The 23,308-nt window shown below is 38.8% G+C and overlaps 1 protein-coding gene across 8 annotated transcripts in view; it reads left to right on the top strand.

The window, feature by feature from the left end:
* Nucleotides 1-23,308, top strand: part of ZBTB20 (zinc finger and BTB domain containing 20) — an 809,727-nt gene that overhangs the window by 618,029 nt on the left and 168,390 nt on the right. For all 8 annotated transcript variants that reach the window (XM_060298087.1, XM_060298086.1, XM_060298084.1 and 5 more), the window contains one exon: nucleotides 13,058-13,097. The gene's annotated coding sequence lies outside the window, so the exon portion shown is untranslated. The remainder of the gene's footprint in view (nucleotides 1-13,057; nucleotides 13,098-23,308) is intronic.

Raw genomic sequence — 23,308 nt, 5'->3', positions numbered from 1 at the left:
CTTTCGCCTGGCCCATGCTGGCATGGAAAGTGTTAATGGCTGATGTAAGTCTGAAAAGAACTTAGGGAATAATTTGGTTTTACTTTATTAACATCCAAAATATAAACAGGTAAACTACATGTTGAATTCATTAATTCTTCCTCCACTGTTTAAAAAGATGAGAACTGCATTTTTAAAAAAGGGATTGATTGGTGTCATGTACATATTCATTCACTCCTGTTTATACAAGATAATAAGAATATTAACATGGAGGCAGAGCAGTGGCACTTATAATTCTATCACCACCGTTTATGTAAGAAGAAAATATCTGAAAAGAAACAGGGAGAGAACATTTGCTGCTCTGTACATACATTAAATTCTTGTATTTTTGTTTATAAGGCATTTGAGGGAGAAGAAGTTTAACAAGTTGAGGGGGAGTTAGTGTTCTTTATACCATGTTCACTGCAATTGACCTAAGATAGCTAAGTTTAGAAAAGACAGAAATATAATGGAGGGGGTACCTCCTTACAAGGAGCAGAGGGACCAGAGACATGTGCTCCATTAAATCCTTCCTGAGATTGAGCTTATTTAAGATTAGGATTCTCTGCTGGGTGCTGAAATGTTCTACCCCAGAGGGTAGTGAGTGTTGTGTCTGGGAGACCGTTGACTCATAATTTGCCTGTAACTCAAGATATACTTCTCAGAAAATGAAAAGAAAAGAAAAAAATGCTGTTTTAAATAAGATTGTAAGGGCCCATTTCAAACAAATAGTTCTGGGAAGATATTTATGATATTTTCTTGACTGTTTGAAAAAGGAAAGGTAGTTGGTGGTGGGGTAAGGGTTTCTTATCTAAGTTGACATTAACTGAGTTGATAATATAGGCCACAAAGGGTCAGATTATTGATGAGGGCTTAATGGGTGTCACAGGGCAATTGAAAAGAGTGTATAAGGAGCAAGAAGTGTTATAGGTAGGTGGTTATATTTATGATAACCTACCTAAGCGGGCTAGTAACCTGTTAGTGATAATGGAGACATAAAAACTCTCTAAAGTGTACATTAGAGTAGAGGTCCTTGAGAGCAGGAATGGAATCCAATTAGCAGAGTAATTAATAGTAGACTCTGAAAAAACTTCTGTTAAATTAATGAATAAATGCATGCCGCCATCTGGACAATGCTTTGCATGTTCTCCCTTATCTAACCAATTCTCAAGGAAAATTCATACACTTTCTTAGTCTCAGTTACAAACACAGGTGTCTCTCCAATGAGAGAGTTGAATTTTCACAAGGGCATAGAGTCACTGATTGTTTTTAATTTATTCATTTCAATCCTCATTCACATTCCTGTTCTTGTTCCACTTAGGTAGCCATATTCTATTGCAGCTGGACCAATTGTGCATGCAAGTGATGAGAAATGAGATTAGAGAGGTAGTGAGGGATTGGGCCTCGCAGACTATGGTAAGTCCTTTAGAAGCCCTTAGCATCAGTGATGGGCAGGAGTCTTTGAAACCATAACAACAATCCTACTATAGGATGACCAGATGAAGCAGTTCGAGCCAAAGGCCGGAGGCACAGATGTAAGAGCTTGATTTGGGCTATAAATCAAATATAAAATTTCCAACCAGTGTAAATAAAAGCACTGTCTCGTTTGGACCTTCTTTTTCACCTATTGAACCAGTTTTACCAACCTAACACTTTCAGTTGGCAGCCACACCTATAAGACGCTTAGGGGGAAGTAGTGAATGTGTTTTAGAACTTTCATAAGGCCTTCAGTTCAAAAGCATAGGATTTAAGACACTTCAAACATGAATTTTAAATGTGATAGGTTTTCCCTTGTACTTACTGACTACTGTGCTAAGAATTACAGAACTCCTGGGCATCAAATAGTGTGTGCATAAATCACTCTGCAAAAGAAAGAGAGGTTGAAAGTTCACACAAGACGTGCATGTTCTATGGCCAAGTCCTACCAAAATGAGCCAATTTGCCACACTTACTTTTGAGAATGAGAGGGGTCTGATAGTTTGCCTAAAATGGGACATTCAGGAGAGGTCATTTTCTTGTCCATTTATGTATAAATCGTTAACATTTTGAAGCTGTATTCTAGTATAACTGAGGGAAATAGCTCAGAATTTTTCTTATCACATACCAGAGATGACAGACTTAAAATCTGATGGCTCTTTTGATAGCTTCTGAAAGAACTAGAACTTGTCTGGCTCCATTTGTCTGGCCAAGATGTATTTCTATGATTTATCCGTGGAGTTTTTAGCAGAACCTTACACTTACTGTCTAAATTAATGATATTCCCTTCTTTTGCCATAACAAAAATCACGCTACACTATATACATTATGTTAAAGATTTTTTATTTTAGCATGTGGACATATTCTGTAAAAGCTTTTTCAGTTTCATCATGTTGACAAGCTGATTCCATTAAATCACCCACCATCATCATGTTCACTTTTTTCTTTTCTTTTTTGAAAAGTTAGAAAACAGCGATCATCTTAGAGTTTTCAAGACATTCACTTTGGCAAAAATAAATCTGGAAAAACATGAGCCTATTCCTTGAAATGGAAAAAGGATGTGTCGTTCTTCTCATTGACCCTTCTCTTGAAGCTTTTAAAGATGAGGAAGGAGGCTGTGGGTCTCTTTAACTTTCTTCCAGTAAAATGAGATTTTTAAAAATTTTCTGGATATAGCTCAAACTTCTCTACCTCAGTATTTATTATGTATTATTTGTTATTTAAAATAGAAACTTCAGTAAGTTGGATGAATAGCATGAAGGGGTTTCATTCAAGCATTTTTGAGCATTTCTGCACTGCTGATAAAATGCTATTTGGTAATGTTTTAGGGCCACACTTCTGTTTTGAATTAGAGCAGATATGTCCCAGCTCTCCCACCACGAGGCTTTCCTCACTGAGAAGAAAAAAAAATCATCTGATCATGCTACTGCTGGGTCATTTAAAACATTGAGTAGGTGTGTGAGATGAGGGGAAAAAAAAAAAAAAGCTCAGTATGGGGTTAATTTGCTCTGTAGAGTTGTGGATGGATCACTTCCTCAGGACCAACTCATACAGAGGAACCACACATGTACAGACTTCTAAAAATAAAAGAAAGCCATGAACCTTCAGACCCCGTGGCACAAATGGATTGCCTTTGGAGGTGAGAAATACTCACTCCCTTTTGTCAGGGATGAGCGGGCCTCACTTGAAATATCTGGGCAGGCCACTGTCTGGTCCTGAAAATGAACCTGCGGCTTGAGGAGAGCTCTGGCAAATTGGGCACTTTCTGAAATTTACCTCTGCTGACTCTTTACATTCATGTCTTGCTCAGTTTCTTTTAATGTACCTTATTTTCTAGGTCTCATCTTGGAAACAACATAATTTCTTCCTGAAAATATAGGTGAATTCTTTCTATTTTCATAATTGTGTTTCCCAGGCTGCCACGGGTTCCCTGCCTGCTGAGATCAGCTCAGCCAGGGTTTGGCCTGAAGGATTCCTCTAGGTTGTTTACAATCTAATCCTTTCATGAAGTGGAAGGTGAAAGAGCAGACAGGAAACACCCTCAATTCCTAGATCATTAATAGGTGAACACAAGAATTCAGGTATTTATAAGTAAATTTCACCCACAGGGTTGTCTGAGGCAGAAAGATACTGTGAAAAATCTCCTTGAGCACATGCTCCGAAGAGCCAGGAACCAATGGAGGTTAACCAGGGGGAAATCACTAACAAAGAACATGTTTGTAAAGTTTCAGAGCAAACCATTTATGTTTCTGCCTAAATTACTCTGACGTCAGTAGGAACACTTCACAGAGTGTATAGACAGAAAGTCCCACAATGTTTATAACTTCCAAAAGGAAATATATATAGACACACACATATACATGGTATACGCATGCATATGTATGTGTCTTTATTTGCAGTTAAACTATAGGCAATATTGCTTCTTGAGATGGGGAATCAGGTGATGCCCTTGGAAAGTAAAGCTGAACAATCTGTACAGTCCAGAGCAGAATCCACCTCCACCACCATCACCACACACACAGACACATCATCACCAAATACCTCCTTCATTACCTTGGAAAAACCTGAATTTGGATCTTGTAGAGACAGATAAGAAAATGACAGTTCCCCTAAGAAGAAGTATTAAACGCAGTTAAATTACTAACTTTTCAGATAACTGAGAGCAGGTTGGGGTTGAGGAGGATGGAGAGCTGACTGAGTGTGTCCCCAAAGAGGCAGTCCAGGTCACATTTGTTTCTTTTTCTTCAACTGCCTGATGATAGGAATGTGGATGTAGAAATAGGAAGGGATGAAGGGAGGGAGCCAGGAGTAAGTTTTATGAATTCTAACAACAACATTATCAGCTTATTGTATGTACCACAGGTTTTCAAAATTCCAGTTGCTGGTTAGCTTGACACCCTTGCTGTTCAGTTCATTCATTTTTTTTTTTTTAAACATCTTTATCGGAGTAAAATTGCTTTACAGTGTTGTGTTAGTTTCTGCTGTATAACAAAGTGAATCAGCTGTATGTATACATATATCCCCATATCCCCTCCCTCTTGCATCTCCCTCCCTCCCACCCTCCCTATCCCACCCCTCTAGGTGGTCACAGAGCACCAAGCTGATCTCCCTGTGCTATGTGGCTGCTTCCCACTAGCTAGCTATTTTACATTTGGGAGTGTATATGTCATTGCTACTCTCTCACTTCATCCCAGCTTACCCTTCCCCCTCCCTATGTCCTCAATTCATTCTTGACATTCGAAACAGCATAAGCAATGGCTACATGTACCAACCATTATCCTAGTTAGGTGGTCAAAGTCAGTTTAATGCTGGCTTTATTTTCTGTACTGATATTGAACAAAATGTTTCTCTTGAAAGGTCTTAGACCTCTATCCTCCCAGCTCCTGATCACAGCAATAACCAACCTCCAGAAGTCATTAGTGAAGACTAGAATAATATCCTATAAAAAGTCATCTATGAAGAAATTGGCATAGTGTATCTCTGATTTGTGTCCTTATGAAAATAATGGTTTGCAAAATAAAACATTTCTCTGTCTCAATCTCTTTTTTTAACCAGATCTTTACAAGTTACATGGGGACTGATTTTTTTTCCTAACAAAGGTTGAATAACACTCAAAGGCTTTAGTAGCCAAAGTCCATCTTTAGAAATAGCTTTCTTCTATAATGTACTGCCAATTTCTTATGTGTGTGTATTTTGACCTTCCTGATGCCTCTGCTATGGGCTGCCTGTTGATTGGTACATGTTACTGCTTTGCTTATAAGAGTTGGGCAATAGTTCAGTGATCCAGTCCAAATCTGGGCCATAGATAGAAAGGGCTCATCTTCTATTTAAGAAATGTGGCAAACTGCTTTAAATGAATTTGGCTCAGACAAGGTCATTGGAACTGTTCATCTAATCCTGTGTGCTGTATGTAATGGACACTTCTGCTGAGCTCCAAAGCTGCAAGGTAAATAGATAAGAAAGCCAGTAACTTGCCGCCCCTGTTAGAGCTTTCTCTGAGTCTGTCATCAGATTTACATTCTTAGTCATATGGAGCCCCTTTTGGCCATTTAAAAGTATTTGTTCACTGGTTCTCCTGATGTCTTTAAAGATAGACATCAGAGAATGTCCTGGGAATAATAACAATGAATTCTTACATTATTTTCTGGTCTTTTTTCTAACTTTAAAAAAAAATTGGATATTGAATTTAAATGCATATTCATAACAGGTTTATGAAATATTCAGCTAAATTTCTTGGACGTGAAAGAATTAATTGTTAGAATGTTTTACTGTAGCTAATCATTATGTTAAAACCATAGTAGATTCAAGTATATTTTTGCTCAATTCTATTTGAGTAATTAATATACACTTGGCAAATTGAATCAATACATAAGCACTATATACACTGTTTTGAATTTAGTAACTTACAGACTTTCTGTGTTGCCTTATCCTCTTCTAACCATAAAATGTATTTTACTCAACTGTGTTGTGATTCTGTACAATTTTGGGAGTCAGCATGTTATAGGATTTTGTAGTCATATAGAGCAAAACAAGACTAGAGAAGTATTGAATTCACCCTCCTGACTGGAGGCAGAGCTGTATTTATTCCATCCGAAATAGATGAGGATCTTTCCTACTTTTAAATAACCGTGAAGATAGAAATTTCATAACAGCTCTTAGCAATCTATTTGATTATTTACCACTTGTACATTTAAGATGTTCATCCTTAAGTCTTAACTTAAATTCTTCATCGCACAGTTTAATATCATTTCACCCTAGGACAAAAATACCTATCATTATTCTCTTTATAACAACTCCTCTTATAGTCAGAAAACTATGAAGATACACCTCAGCACTTTCTTTCTTAAGCGAAATTATTCCAGTTTTTTAAACATTTACTTTTATCTCTATAGCTCTTTCTGTACAAGAGTGGCAAAGGGGACTATTTTAAAAAGTTCTGTCATACATGATGCCCCTGAGTAAGGCACTGCATATTTTAATTTCACTGTGCCGATGTGGAAATAGCCACAGCTTTTTCATTATATGCTGATGGACAGAGCATTTGTGTTCATTTAACCTTGAGGTTGAAACTTGTTCCCAAAAAAGTAACTGACTCATAGCATTGGCTAGACCCAGGAATAAAGAGCATCAGTTTTCTTAATCTTAAAGGCTCACTTTGCCCCCCACTCTAAAATGCACTAAAATTAACTTTTCCTTGCCCTCTCTCTGGTGCTATTTGTTTACTGATTTAACAACTTTTTTCTATCATCTTTGTCTCCTAAAATAGATGGACAGCATTTATTCAACAAACATTGGAGTGTCATGCTGTGTTTAGGACACTGTTCTAGGCTTGGGAGATTCTAGTGTGAACTGTTAGCAAAGGCTCAGGGACAGAGGTGTCCTGAGCGTGTTCAGGGAGAGCAAATAGCCTCTTACAGTACGTAAGGAAGCAGTGGTGGAGAAAAAACAAGAGAGGTGGATTGGGGCCAGATCGTGAAAGATCTTGGATTGCTCTTAAGCAAATAGTTGGTGGTGACAAGGACAAAAGTAACGTTTTCCAATCTGTATTATGGAAAGCTTTTATCAAGTCTTTAAAACACAGGCTGTGCCCACATTGTGCTCTTGGTTTAGTATCTAACAGACCATTGGGTGAAAGTACCTGCTTAATTTTTATCTTTTGATATAAATTTTGTGTTATAATTTTTCCCTTTGTATTAAAAAAAATTCAAGGGAACCATTTGAGTAAAGACAGCCTTCTGTTCACACTGATCTGGATGTTTCTTCCTCCTGCTGTGCCCATATTTATTCCAAAGCCCTCTGTACCACTAACATGTTACTTTCTGTGTTTATATACCAAGGAGTCTTGGGATGAGTTTGTCCTATAATAGGCATAACTTTTTTTTGTACCAAATGTCATTAATAGTAAGCTGTGAGCAGCATTATGACCAAGTGTTTCTACCTGATTGGACCACATGATAACAATACCAGAACTTTTCAGCATCCCCTAAAAGATATTAATGTACTATAATAAAAGGTCTTGTACACCAATCCATTTGGAACATGTAAAGCTATAACTTTAGGAATTTGAAAGGAAGGAAAGTTGTTCGGAATAAGATTGTAGAGAGCTCCTGAATGTCATCCTGCCATCGAATTAAGTCTGTTTTAGGAGCTGTAAGAAATCATCCTAAATATATTAAACAAATTCAGTTCCTGATACTAACTACCTCCCACCCTACCCTGCCACCCCTCCCAGCCTTACTGCTTTTACTTCATTCTTATTTCTCAGGCTTTATACCTGTAAGAATCAGGAAGACTCAAGAGGATTTGTATGGGATGGGGTAGAGTGTCAAGTTGTATCTCAGCAATGTCTCAGGCTCGAAACAATCCTATACCTAATTGCTGAACTTCAGTTTTTGAATTCTCTCTTTTTATTGATCATGATTTCATCATCTTGGTTTTTGAAGACAGACGTCATTCTGTGTTATCATAGCATATTAAGGAAAGGTAAGGCATCATTGTGATTTCCCTACTGTTCTTCTCAAGATGGTCTTGAAAAGCAGACCCCAAGATATAAATGACCATTTATGGCATTTATAGTCAGTCTCCTTAAGGCTGACCAAAGGAATGAAGACACTTCAAGAAACTTGCAGGAGACCCCAAAGTACCTAAAGGGAAATTGAGCATGTTTTGTATGCACATCTGAATAAGCCTTCCATCTGACTTTAACTTATAAATCTTTTGCCAGGTAGAAAATAGAGAATTAAAAACCTCCAAATTCAGGGTGCATGAAATGTCATTATATCTAGCATAAAATTCCTTGAATCTGTCAGATAAAGGAAATCATGCATCCGGAGTGAAGATGGAATATCAATTGACAGGAACCTATGAAACTAGCACATATTCTGAGACATATGAATCTAAAAACCCAATAGGGCCTCATCCTTTGAAAACATTGGAAGCCAGAAAGGTATTAGGAAAATCAGTAAGGTAAAAATCTTCATCCTACTATTTGGAATGACTCCCACATAAGAATTAATTAACACAATACTTCTAGAACATTAAAAGGATGTTAAAATGTTATCTCTACTCATAGAAAACAAAGATATAAACCCACCTAACTGCTAGAGAAAGTAGTTGAAAAAAAAAATTGGATGGATTAAAGGCATGTCTAAGAGGTCTTTTCTGTCCTGTTGTCACATCATTTACCCTCTTCAGATAGAAGGATAAGTGTTGAACTTCAGTTCATCTGAATTCCTCAGCTCTGTCATCAATGCTGTGACACATTCTAATTTTCTGATTCATTTGTGATGAGTAAGCTCTCCCTTTTCTATTCACAATGCTGAAAGTAACCAGTTGTTGTGAGTGAGTTATGATTACTTATTTTCCATTTTTTTATTGCACTATTATTTTCCCTTAGCAGAGCTTCTCTCACTCTTTATCAACCAGTGTGAATCCCACGTGTGGAAAAGCCCTTGGACAGTACCATTGCCTAGGCTTGGAGTTAGTCAAGAGGAACGAGAGACTGACAGCCCAGACTCCTTTTTTAACCCAGCCAGGTACCTCAGCTGTCAAGTGTCTCAGCTTCTGCACCAAACAATGGGTACAATAGTAGCTTTCCCTTACCACCCTGAAATATCTAGACTGCAAATCAAGCCCAAACTGTCTCCTTCCAAAGGAGGCACTTAAACTAGCCTACAAAATTCTTAATGAGGCCAGACTTCAAGGGCAAACATAAAGTGGGAAACACCTAGAAGTACTGGAACTTAAGGGTTATAAATATGCAGACCTCAGAATGGTACAGACTTATTCAGATCCCAGCAGCTGTCTGATTTAGGGTAAGTTTCCTAATTTCTCAAATCTCCCTTTTTCCTCTGGTAAAGTGGAAGTAATAGTATTTACTCTTGTAGTCAGGATTAAATGATATACTGTTAATGCTGCTTTTCAAACTCTTCCAGGGAGGTGATCATCAAGCTAAGGTGAGCATCCAATATTCAGGGTGCCTGGACATCACCTGAAACAGTCTGCTGCAAATGAGGCTTTTCAGTGAGGTCTCAGGTTTCACCCTAAAAAATACGTGCACATTTTACATTCTACCCCTCAATTTATCCTTGTTTGTTTCACTAAACTGGAAGTTCCATGAGGACGAGAACAGGATCTGTTCTTTTTTTCTATAACGTCCAAGAAATAGTTATTGGATAAATGAGTACATATACAAATAAGAGTTTAAATTACTTGGTCACAAAGACAACTGACCCTCTAAAGAGACAGCCATGTCTTTATTATTTATTTTGTGGCTTTGCACACTCTTGTCACACTGCTCCACCTCCCTGGGTATACCCATATTCAAATTTAAGAAACATTTACTTAAGATGCCTGGAATCACAGAAAGTACTCAGTGAATAGTAACTCATTATCATTTCTCTGTTCACTATTCCTCTACCTCATTGTTCCTAAGGCTCTATAGACTTTTTAATAAAGAAGTTATAAGGGACTAGGAAAGTCAGAGTCTGGAAGTCCTGTAAAGGAGTCTGTGTGTCTCTAGTGACACACACTCACCCATGCAGAGATCCATTTTCTATACATTTCATTTACTCCTGGCTTTAACTCTATAGCAACTTGTTAAAACATCCTAGAGGTGATGAGTAGGGGGACTGAAAGAGCATTTTCTCCCCTCTCCTCTTAGACCAAGGGTTACTAACCTGGAATTCTTGGAAGACCTTCATGGAGTTTGGGAGATGCTTGAAACTTGGTGTTTTCGAAGAATTTCTGGGAAGAGAAATTCTCATAGGGATCTGTATCACCTCAAATGTTGGGAACCATTGCCGTAGAACATAAATGGAAATCAGAATGGACTAATCTTTAAGTTACAGTTAATAATACTTTCAGTTCCTTGGAGATTGATACTATATAATAATTTCTACTCAGAAATCACAAAACTAAAACAAGACTTCACTACAAATCACCCCTTCTCCCCCTCTCTACTCTTGCCTCCCCTACCAGGTTTTAAGGTCTTGATTCATTTTGGGCTTTATAGTTCTATATTCTTGGCTAGATATTTGTGCTTTGAACCCAGCATGCTTAATGAAAATGTTTTTAACCTTATGCAAAACTATTATAGATAATTCTTTGCATTTCAGATGAAAACAATTTATAGACATACAAGGTGAATATCACTTAGGCAGAAAGGGCACATATCAATAAAATAACAATTTGAACTGAACAAAAATAAACCCATGTAGATTAATACATATTTTCAAAATTGCGTAGCAGATTGTAATTTAATCAAGAAATGGGGCCTTTTGACATTTATGAATGTTTATAAATTGTATAAGAACTCTGAGATTAAATTTTTAGCCTTAGTATTAAATTTGGGATAGATAGTATTGTTTTTCATTAATACATAAAGACAACAATTATATCCAATAAAATCTTCAATTTAACTTGGCTTTAATTTGTCTTAGACTGCGACATACACACTGTGATTTTTCTCTCCATCTTGGATTCCTGTCATTGACAGCCTGTGTGTCATTTGACATCCAGGAAAGATAGCTTTTCATTCCAGACCTTGGATGTATTAATCAATCTGGATACAGTTTACATCGATCTCTTTTGATCACATCAAAAATTTAATTTTGACTGATTAACTTTTATGAATAAATACTCCTTTCCTAGAAAGGAAAGTTATGCTCTTAGATATAAGAGCATAAATACTAAGTATAGTTCAAAAAGAGCATAATTATTATTGAGACTTACTGGGTTTATAACATGCAACAGAAAAATAAGTGAGCATATTGCATAGATAACCACTAATCATATTTTTCTCCATTTTCTCAAGGGTTGGGAAAGAAAGAAAACTCAAAAAGGTTGGAGGAGGTAGGGAAAAAAGGGAGGAGAGAGGGAAGGAAGGAAGGAAGAAAAGAAGAAAGGAAGGAAGGGAAAAGCTTTTAAAAGATGCACCAGTGAAGTGGTCTAGGATCCTAGCTTGTGGAAGGGACTAGAATGTAGCAAAACTTAGAGCTTTAAAGTCGTTGAGGCTAGTTGGTCTATATATATATGTACGTATTTCAAGTTTGTGTGTACTTTCAATGAATCATACATAAGTTAATTATCTTGCTTAAAATTTTCATTAAGCTCATCAATTTTGTGAAACAATTTAAAAACATTGGAGACGGCCAGCCTCTCTTGTGTTGGCATACATTACGGTCCAGGCTGCAGATTTTCATCTTAACTCTTCTTGTCCAAAGAGGGGAACAACATACTTCACTCCTGCATGTTCATGGAACAGAGTTTCACCTTGTCCATAAAAGGAAAAACTTTTTCTTTGGAGGAACCTCTATGATGGTGCATTTTCCCAGAAAACTTGCTGAGAAGTGAAGTCTCTAATTGCCAGTTTTCTACTTTAGCCTTATTCTATGCTTTAGTCAGGTCCTTGTACTTGATCTCTTTTAATACAGTTTGTTTTTCATATTTCTGAAGGCCATATGTGAAGTGGCTAAAATCATGGTGTCAGAGAGACAAGAATTCAATCAGTGTATGTTAAGTCCTTGACATATTTGAGTTGGGTCGGGTAGGGAGACCTGCTTTGTCTTCTCAGCATCCTTGTTTGGTTTATTAATTTCTCTTGGATCTTCTGTTACTTCAGTTTTATTCTTCTGTAAGAAAAGCTATCAAAACAGTGGCAAACAGACCAGTCCCATAATCGCTTATTTGGCTTGTGTGTTGAAGATTACAAAGGAGAATTATCAGACTTGAAATATAGAATGAGAAGCTGTTAAGATCAACTCCCCCCAAACCTGAAGTTTTCATTATTAGAAATGCATTTTGGGGGACAAATGCTTTCGTTTAAAATCATTTTGTCAGACGGGACACTCTTAGGCTGGTGAGACAGGGTAGACAAGGCAGTAGCAGTCCTCAGCTAACAATTGACAATACATGGAGGCTTTGAATTTGCCCAGAGTATCTTCTGGGCATTAAACATACTAAATCTACCCTTAAAAGAAGCAAAGTTTATCAGTTTCACTCATCTTCGTCAAAATTAGCTAAGATCTGTCAGGCACTACATAGTAAAGCTTTTATCTATTCTCATCAGTACTGCCCAATAGATATTTATGCAGCGATAGAAACGTTCTATCTGTAAGGCAGCCACTAGCCACAGGTGGCTGTGGAGCGCTGGGAATGTGACTAGTAGACTGAGGAACTAAAATTTTAAATATTTTAAATTTAAATAGGTAGATGTGGCTAGTGGCTACTGTATTGAACAGCACAGCTCTAGGTAATGCTCATATGATTTCGATCAGAATGAAGCTGACAAAGAAAGAGGTTGGCATTCCTTCTGTATTGGTCAGATAGCAGCAGGTCACACCTTTGGAAATTTTACGAGGCTGAATCTCCTCTTTCTTGGGCTCCAGGTGACAAAATGGGTTCTTACTGCTCATGCTTTAGGAGCAATTAGTCCTGTCTTATTAGTCCTAAACTTAGTCCTAAACTTAGTCCTAAAATTAGTCCTAAACTTAGATTTGCTTTCCTTCTCTCCACAGTATCATTGGGTTTATTTTTAATTCCTTGTTTTGTCTTTGATTTTCAGTTCCTTGACCGTCATTCTGTGGCCTGCCCCTTCTCTTTATGTAAGTAAAAGTGGTTTTTTTCTTTTTCAAAAAAGCACCAGATTTGGGAAATTTGGGTCTTTATTGTCATGTTCTCCAGTTGGCATTGTTGTGGTTTCCAGTGCTTCTTCAGTGTGTATTATCTTCTTTTGTGTTTGGAGTCAATGCTGTTGGTGGTTGTAGTAGTTGCCAGTAGTAGTAGTAGTTGCCATGAGGGGGCTGAAAAGACCAGCAGCCCAAACCACTGGACTTATATGAAGACTTCCTTTGACTCAGCCACGGCTGCTGTTTGCAAAAGTCACTGCTCTTCTAAACTACAGCTTACATTCTTCAGTCAGATACCAGCCACAGTTGGGCTTTTGCTCCACTGTCAATCAATGGGCAATTATTTATTCTTCAGTTATACACCCATCCCTAGGCCCAATAGTTTTTAATTTCAACTTCTAGATCAGAGCTTTCATTTTTGGACAAAATTTCTAGTATCCTTTTACAGGAGGTACAAGACTGAAGTACAAAACTTTAGTTATTTAGGCTAAAATTGTGTGTGAAATAGTAAAGTACAGAGGAAAAAAAAAAGAAAGAGAGAGAGAAATCATATGCCAGGAGGTTTATAGAAGGTGCCATTCTTTTTTTAGAAAAGATGGGAAGTCATTTGGGGAGAAAACAACAACAACAACAACAACTTGATTTCAGATGAAAAGAGAGAACATTTATAATTTAAAGCCCAAATCAGGCTGCACTGAGTTGGTTTGGATAAATTTCACCTTGAGCTGCTTGAAAGAGATTCTGGGGCCACGAGCCCAAATAATCAAAGTCACTACCTGAGACACCACCCAAGAGATGCTACAGGTAGTGGCAGTTACCTCACGTGATAAATATTATCAGCATCCTTCCAGCTGCTTCTCACTCTCTGGTGAACGCTGTCCCTTATTCACAGCATACTATCTTCACTGACTCCTTCACACTCTGAGGTATTTCTTGTGTTGCAATCATTTGCACAGAAAGGAGGTTCCCATGGCTCTTTTGCTTGCGTGTGGCTTCCACTCACATTCCTAGAAGCTAGTTGCAAATATATGTAGGGGAGCAGAATCTTCCAAAGGATGCTAAGGCTAAAGTCTAAAGTGACATTTATTTGACAGAGAAAGGAGATTGATTAAAATCCCCAGAGACTGGTGCTGTGTGTAATGCATTTATACAGCAGGGGTGGGTCCTCTCTGCCCCTGACAAGTCTTGTTATTCCTCATTCTTGGTGTTGATAGAGTGGGTCTGTCAGTGCTTCAGCGGGTGTCAGCGTGCATGCATGTGGTTACCACTTTACGTCTCTGCATCCCGACTCCAGTTACCTAGCACTGCATATTTCTAGTCCTCTGACTGGCAAATCATTTTTGTTGCAGTTCTTTTGTGTAAAAACAGTTCACATAATAGCTCTGTGTTAGACAAGGCGTTAATCCTCACATCACCGGGGATGAATCAGCACCGTGCACTTCTGCCCGCACGGCTCAGCTATTATGACGTCAGCACTGGAGGGCAAGCCTCAGACATAAGCAGTGCAGCAGCCTGGAGACCTGGGTCACAGATTAGAAATCGAGGGGAGACCTTTGAGATAAAAAACGTAATTGAAAGGCTGTCTCTGGCTCATAGGAAAATGTGAAGCTGATTCTATGCTATATCAACCATCAATCTCACAGCTTCTAGAGAGATCCCAATTTTTAACCAGAGAGGAGGCTGAGCAAATGACCTGAATGGGCTAATAGCCCAGCCACATATCCACTAACCTTTTCCCACCCCCCAGGCCAGGTTTCCTGCTTGCTTAGATTGTTCCAAATCCTGAGACTGCTTTTATTTCAAAGGTGACAGGGCCTATGACAGTCCTGCTGTCCTCAAGTGCCCCACAGACATAGCTGATGGCTCCAGAGGTGGTGCCCCAGGTGCCCATCAAAGGGAGAAGAAAAGTTCCTTGGGGACAGATCAAAACATTATCTCTCCAGTGCTTCTAGTTCCTAGTGCCTCTAGCTCCTAGTGCCTCTTTAATGGCCTCCTCCAGACAGGTGCAGCATTCTGCCTGTTCAACTTTTTTCTCCTCGGCACTGCATTTAGTCCAAAGTCCCAGTCTGGATTTGACACAGATTTCAATAGGAGCTGAATAGCTTCCAGATGTTCCCCCAAAAGTGTTTCATCCCATTAATCTTTAGCAGAGCAAAGAGGAGCCCTCTATAACCTGCCATGCTGCCTTGAAGCAGATAGCAGACTCTCCCTATTTGAGAAACTAGGTTCTTAAAAGGTAGACCTCTCTACAGTTCGCACTAAGGTTCATTCTCAGAACAACACCTTTCCATATTGAAAACTAAATGTTGAAAAGGCTGAAAATTAACTGGCCTACATTCTCTGTTAATAAGACATTCCTCCATCGCACCCTCTATCCCTCACTCTTCCTTTCACCCTGTGATAACCATCTAAAGTGCCTTACTGCTGGGGTCTTCTGCCTTCATTAGATTGCTAGTAGGCCCCTACCTGCTTCTAGAAGCTAATACTACTGCTTGGCTTAGGTTTTGATTGATTATCATGCACAGCTCTTCGTTCAGTTTTCAGTCAACAAACATTTATGGAAAGCTGGTCACTATGCTCAGTTCCTAAAGCTGCTATATAAATAAGAAATGCTCCCCATTGTTAAAAATCTCACAGTCCAGTAGGGGAGATATATAGTAAATAAAGGCCATGCCATGTGATAGGCACTGGAATGGAGGTATATACAAGATGTAGCGAGGGGAACAAGAAAGGCGCACCCGCCCGTATGTTGGAGGTGCCCAAGCTGGGCCTGAAAGTCTAAAGCGTGAATTGTAGTTTACCAGGTGGATGGGAGGAGGGGAAAGCAAAAGGGGATCATAATCAGAAAAAAAGCCAGAGGAAAGTCAGAAGGTCTCTGCGCAGCAGCCTCATCCCGAGTTCGTGGCTAGAGCTTGGTGATTGAAAGTGGGCAAGAGGCAGATCACGAGGGCCTTGTATGCCGAGCAAAGAAGTTTGGACTGGAAGCAGCAGGCTTGGGGACGCTTTGAAGGATTTTAAGTAGATTTATGTTTTAGAAGAAGAGCATTCTGGTGACTGAGAAAAGGGAGACCAGATCATAGATGAAAACCAAGGGCCTGAACTGTGCAGTGGGGCTGGGAGTGGAGGGGAGGGGCGATTCGGTAGTGCTGACATAGACATTGACGTTTGCCTAATGCCAGCCTGGCTTGGCCCCGTGCATAATCCTTGCCTTCTAGGAGAAAGGATGATGTGTTGTTTGGGGCCAAATTTCAGGCCAAAATAGACCTTTATGGGACCTTCAACAGAGACCTCAACTTGAGTCTGACCTACCGCTCTCCAGAGATGTGTGTCTCTCTCTCCCATAGTGGCCTTGGGGGAGTGGCAGGCAGAAAAGGAGAGGACATTGCCAGTGTCCCGCTTTTCTCTTCTTTCACCTGAAAATGAAACCATTTCTTAATAATATCCCCCTAAAGTCAATCATTGCCCCAGTTTCCTATCATTTTCCCACTGCTGCCCTTTTCTGAGGAGAAGTTCCAAGCCATTGAGCTGAATTGCAACTTATGCACAGCCGGGTACTGAAACAATGCAGTATATTTGCTCCTTCTTTCTGAATTAGAGTTCACCATAAGTGTGCTTTTCTCTTGTTCACTTTGGGCTGCCAGGACAATTTAAAGGAAATTTTCAACAGCTTATGTTGCATGTACCATGTTCTTTTTTGCAAATGAGAGGATGTCTGTGGGTGTGTTTAAGTCTTCTCTGTACTACTTTCTGGAGAAAGGTTTGAGGAGATGAACAAGATAAGGAGTAGAGACCTATTGAAAGCCCAGGTCCCTTCAGTGACCTGAGTGCAGAACGTAGGCTGGTGATCAGATGGTCAATTATGTGTTTGTCAAAACACAGTGGGCTGCGTTCCAGACTGCCAGCTTTGGAGGCCCGGCTTCTGCCAACCAAATGTCATCTGGGAACATGCAACACTGGGCACTGTGAAGGAGTTTGAAATAGACCATGCCACAGCCAACCTACTGCCAGTCTTATAGCACCAATATGGCATGCACAGCCGGGCCCCATGTTTCAGAGCTCAGGAATTCACTGTTCTAAATTCAAGAGGTCAGATGGGTTCATGTTTTCAAAGCCTATGTTCTCTGCTTTGAACATTGTGACTTGCTCCTCTGTGATTTCCAAGTGATTTTTTCCAGTCACATCGCTGTGGAAACCACTCTTTTTGTGATGGTTATGAGAGCCTTGTCAATGTCCCAGAGGAGAGAAAAAAAATAAACTTGCTCTGACAATGACTATGATTCCGACAGAGGGATTCCAACTCTTAGGAAATTACATTAAAGGTGCAGAGCTTTTCAAATATCAGGAACCACCTTGGCAACTTATAAAAAGCAGAAGGGCTTTGCCTATTTTATAAAGTGATTTGCATATACCTGCATAAATAATGTCCCCACCTGTACTTTTATGCATTTAGGTTGAATAAATTAAATTCAGTGATCTTTAAAATATTCACTGTCTTTCATTGCTCAGATACCATTTTCAGGACCCTTCCTCCTCATTTTTTTTCCTGTAGTAGTAGTGGCTATTTTTTTCAATCTTTTGACTAATTCAGAGAATCAAAACACTTCTGCAGACCAGCCTACCACAGCCAGGAGCATTACCTCCCTCTGCTTGCACTTCTCTTAGCCTTTCTACCTATTAGGCCATGCTTTCCATATGCTTTTCATAAAGGAAGTGGGGAGAGTATATTACTAAAAGGAAAACACACTGATACACATCTCAGGGACACACTCATATTAACCTTTCTTTCTTAGGCCACTGCCACCACTAACCCTAACCCTAACCCTAACCCTTCAGGAGCCATCCAGCCACTAAGCCATATCAATTGTAACTTGGGCCTTCAAATCAAAGCCTGGTTAGTAGGCCAGCCTTAAACACAATCATCCCATAAGCTATAAGTACTTATTATATACAAGGAATCATATTTAGTGGAGCGTTAAAACATAAACTGGGACATTGCCCTTGCTTGCTCTTAAGAAACTTAAAATTGAGTAAGGAAAGAAGTCGTACTATTGAGTGTTCATATGCGTAGCAAATGATAAATAACAATTCCAAAAGGAATGAAACATTCCAATAAGTACTATAGGATTTCATTCGTGAAAGAGAGCCTTGAGGGCTGGAAAACTTCATGTAAAATGCAATTTAGCTGGGTCTTGAAAAATGGCTAGAATGTAAACAAGATGAAGAATAAAGGAATGGTATTCCAAGAAAAAGCATAAACCTAAGTGTGGGAATCTTTAGAGGGGTACAATAAATAGCACTGTTTTTCCCCACTCAAATTCTAAACCCATTGGAAAATAAGACAAAAGAACTGATGGCTGAGGAACCAAAATTTTTGCCAGAGTCTGGGTGGACAGATGTAACTTAGTATGAGAGGTAAAAAGAGCTCACTGACTCCCATTCTCCCAGGGGAAAATTTGGGTCTGCATAAGAACAACACTCTTCCAGGTCACTAACTCCCCCTAGTCTAAGTAGTCAAGGAAGAAGAAAGTCTAAATTCCCGTACTTATAAACTTTGATAGATCAGTTCCACCTAACTGAGAAACATGGACCACGGACTGTCTTACCAACATGATGACTTTCCTCCATGGAGAAGTATAGGGAATGAGGCCAGAGGCAAGATATGTTTAGAAAGCTTCCCTATGGAAACTGGGAGTGGGGAAGAGGCATTCCTATAAACCCTAAGATCCACAGGCTGGAAAACAAGAAGAGGAAATATTGAGTAAGATGAAAATGTGAACCAGAACCAAGAGGCCAAATAAGGCTCTCATCTGCCTAAGGGGACATACCTGAGGTTGAAACCAGTAGTCATAGAATTATTGGAGACCTAAACTAAGGGATCCTTTTCAGACTCTCAAAGTTACCAGAATCAGAATCCCAGGAACAAGCAAGAAATGAAGATAATGGACTAAAACCTAGTTGGGAAAAAAAATACAAAAACTCTTATCTTTTGTTAAACTAGTAATAATAATAAGAAATAACATTTGTTGAGTGCTTGCCTTTCTTTAGGTACTGGACAAAATACTATTAATGGTTATATGATTTAACCTTTTAAACTACTCTTATTAAATAGATGATGTTATAATCCTAATTTTGAGGATAAAATGGAGATTTTGTATGTTTGAGTAATTTTTCCAAGAATGCCTAGGAAGTGATAGAGATAGAACTTGAATCCAAGACTATCTGTCTTAAAAGCCTTGGCTGAATTTCATTAAACACAAAGTAAATGTCTACTAAGTGCTGAAAGTATAATAATGAGCAAAACAGACATGGTCTCTGCCCTACTGGAGTTTATAATTTGGGGGATGAAAGACGGATATTAACCAAACTGTCACATGAAAGAACTTATAACTGCAAACTGTGCTTTCTGTTATGACATTAAAATGCCAGGTTTTCTAAGAACAAATATAGGAGGGGAATACTTAATAATAATAATAGTAAATATAGGAGAGGAATATTTAATAAGTGAGTCTGGAAGTACAGTACAAGCTTCCCTGAGGAAGTGACATTGAGCTGACATCTGAAGATGTAAAATAAGAAGTGAGATTAGGTGGTGGAAGAGGTTTCCAGGCTGAGGGAGCAGCATGAATGAAGGCCCTGAATGTAGCAGAATAGAGGGAATGAGGTGAAAAGCAGCCAGGTTGAGGCTGAAGAGATAATACAGGGCCTGATAATATCAGGATCTTTGTCGGCCATATTAAGGACTTGCCTCAGGGCAATAGGAAAGCAAATTTAAGAATGAAAGTGGCATGATCAACTTTTTATTCTAAAAAGATCATGCTACTCTTGTACATTTATCCCAAACAAGCAGAAACATATCCACACAAAAATCAAAATTTATGGCAGCTTTATTCATAATAGCCCAAAACTGGAAACAACCCAAATGTCCTTCAATGAGTGAACGGTTAAACTGTAGTACAACCATACCATGGAACTGCTCAGCACTCAAAAGTAATGAACTCTTGGTATGTACAACAACTTGGATTAACAGCAAAGGTGTTACACTGAGTGAAAAAGCCAATTTCATTTATATAGGATTCTTGAAATGAAAAAATTATAAAGATGGAGAACAGATTAGTGGTTATCAGAGATTGGGGAGTGGGGGAGAGATGGAGCTGACTGTGGCTGTAAAAGTGTAGGCCAGAATATTCTTATATGTAACTGTATTTGGACTGTGGTGGTGACCATGCAAATCTATACATAAGGATACAATAGCATAGAACTACATACACACACGTACATGAGTGCATGCAAAATGAGTGAAATCTGAATAAGGTGGATGGATTGTACCAATGTCAATTGCCTGACTGTGATATTGTACCATAGTTAAACAAGATATTATATTGGGCCAGTATATCAATAATAGAGGGGTAGAGGGTATACCAGATCTTTCTGTATTATCTCTTACAATTGCATGATAAACTATGATAATTTTGAGATTAAAAGTTAAAGATAAAGATCAAGCTAGTTTCATTATGGTAAATGGTCTAGAAGGAGCAAAAGTAAGGAGGCTGCTGTAATAGAACAGACAAGAGATAGACTAGGGTAGTGACAAAGGGAATAGAAGAATAATAAATGGAATCAAGAGATAATTCAGAAGCAAAATATACAGGATTTTCTTATGGATTGGATGTGGGAGATGAAGGAGAAAGAAGTGGCAACTATGACTACTGGTTTTATGCTTGTAAAACAATATGGGGGATGGTGCCACTCAGGGTTATATGAAACACGAGAGGAGAACTGGGGTGGAGAAACGATCATAAGATCTGTTTTTAAAATGTCTAGTGTCAGATGCTTTTGATAGAGATAAGTGATCATATTGAGTAGGCAGAGGAATATATACAACTGGAATTCAGAAGTAAAGCAAAGGTGAATGAAGCTGTTGGCATGGATGATAATTGCCTAGGGGCAAGGTTAGATTGAGAAGAAGGCCCCAACTGGGACTTGAAGAACTCTTAATATTTAATCAGCTGGTAGAGAAAAATGAGGCTGTGAATATCCTCAGAAGGAACGGCTAAGAGGTAGTAGGAAAATAAGAAAACATTGGCACAGAAGCCAAGAGAAGAAGGTGTTTCAAAAAGAGTGGTCAGTAGCGACCACTGAGAAGTCAAGTGAGTTAAGGACTGAAAAATATATCACTTAATATATTAATCTGGAATTATTGTTGACCTTAGCAAAAGGTGGCTTGTTGAAGAGGTAGAAGCAGTAATTTATTCGTCATAGGATGAGGAAAGCGTAAGAAGTGAAGAAACAAAGGCAGCAAATATGTATCAGTCTTAGAAGTTTTACTGTAAAGGAAAAGAAAATGAGCTAGTATAATATCTTTGGAATGGGGGAGTGAGGTCAAACATTTGGGGGAAAAAATGGAGATACTGGCATCTTTATATGCTTAGGAGAATACAGTAGAGAGGAGAGATTCAGTGTATAGGAGAGACAAGAGGATAGGATGATTGGTAGTGGAAGACTCCTGATAAGGACAGAGACATGGAATCCTGAGCACAAGTGGAAGGAGAGAAGTAGGGACATCTCTTCCATAGTTACAAGAAAAAAGAAGGAACGGTAGGGATAGATGCGAGCCATGCGTACGTTTGGTACTGAGAAGTTGAGAGGTTTCCCAAGTGATGGCTCCTAGGGAGCAAGGTCCTGCTAAGAATAAGTGAGGAGGAGATTTGAGGAAAGTAGAGGTTTAAAGTAGTTCTTGGGACAAATGGGCAGTAGGTTAGCCAGAAAAACAGCAGTATTCTCCTTGGCAGTGTGGAAGGTCTAGGTGAGCCTGGTGGGTTAATGTGGTACCTGTCTGTGTTGTGTGATTTTCTCCAGCAGTTCAGTGATGAAGCAGTTCAGTGATGAAGGTGGAAGCTCAGAGGAGATGTGGACTTGAGTTCAAATTAGGATGGAGCTTTACCTAATGTACATGAAAAGATATTAGAGTTTTTAGCTTCGTTTTGGTTCTATTGGAGGCCAGAATGAAAAGGCAGTGAAAGGGCTCCGTTCAGTTCTCTAAGCATCTGGTGAGTACCTACATTGCACCAGGCACTATGTTTGGTACAGAAAAAACAGTCTGGTGAAGTTTAAAGGCTGCCATCTAGTCCACAAGGCCAGGAACAGGTGATTAGATAACCTTTACCAAAAGACACAGAAACCCATGTCAATACTTTTCTTTCTTCTGCCCGTTCCTTCCTCCCATCCTGGCGTTATCCAATTATTTTCTTGCCTTCTCACAAAATGTCTACGTCTGCCTTATTGCCAAGCCTCTAATATGCATCATACAAATACGAGTGACAATTCTGATTTCTCCCATCATCATTTTGCTAAAATACGGTCATTTAGGAGCAATTAGATCATCTACTTGAAGCGTGGTATTGGTACCGTGTGAATTTTCTCTAAATTTTAAAAGCTTCCCTCTAACTATACAGAAAGGCGATTTATTTAAAAGAGGGATGGAGAGAAGAAGAGTGGGTAGATGAGAGAGAAGAAAAAAATAAGAAAAAGAAAGCTAATTATCTATAGAAGACCTTATATAGCAGCTCACCCTTGTCATTCAAGGGAACTCCCACTTGAAATGAGTAGATGAGCCTCCATTCCTAATGGTGGCCTACACCATCAGCTTCCAAAACAGCTTCCAGACCTGGAGACGTTCCAGAGTGCTATAGACTAACTAAATTCCAGCTTCTGGTAATGTAAGACAAGATATGAAGAAGACCTGAAGAATATGGAAATTCCTAATTCCAGTAGCAGTAGGATTCCTCACTCAGATTATTCTAAGCATTATAAAGCGGTGGCTTACAAAGAGGTGGTGGTAATGACAGCTCTCCTTTATTTGAACACATTCCATTCTGCTAGATTCCCTTTAGGAAATGACATTAGGACCATTTGACTCAAACCTAAATTGCAGATACATCTGGGGTAAAATTTGGCAGCGGCTGAGCAAAGCAGCTGTATTTTTTTAATATTTACTTCTTTCATGATTCTATAATTCACACTTATTGTAAAATATTAAGAAGGTATAGAGTATGGAGAAAACATCCACAATCCCACTAAACAGAAAAAATCTATTATGAACAATTTTTTAGATCACCTTCTAGTCTTTTCTCTGAATTTTAACATAGTTGGGCATACACTGTACATATAGGGTTGTATCCTATTTTTGT

This window comes from Globicephala melas, chromosome 4 (genome assembly GCF_963455315.2).
Source record: "Globicephala melas chromosome 4, mGloMel1.2, whole genome shotgun sequence".
In the NCBI taxonomy this organism is placed as follows: domain Eukaryota; kingdom Metazoa; phylum Chordata; class Mammalia; order Artiodactyla; family Delphinidae; genus Globicephala; species Globicephala melas.
The sequence above is the reverse complement of the archived record's forward strand: the minus strand, read 5'-3'. Positions and strand labels throughout refer to the sequence as shown.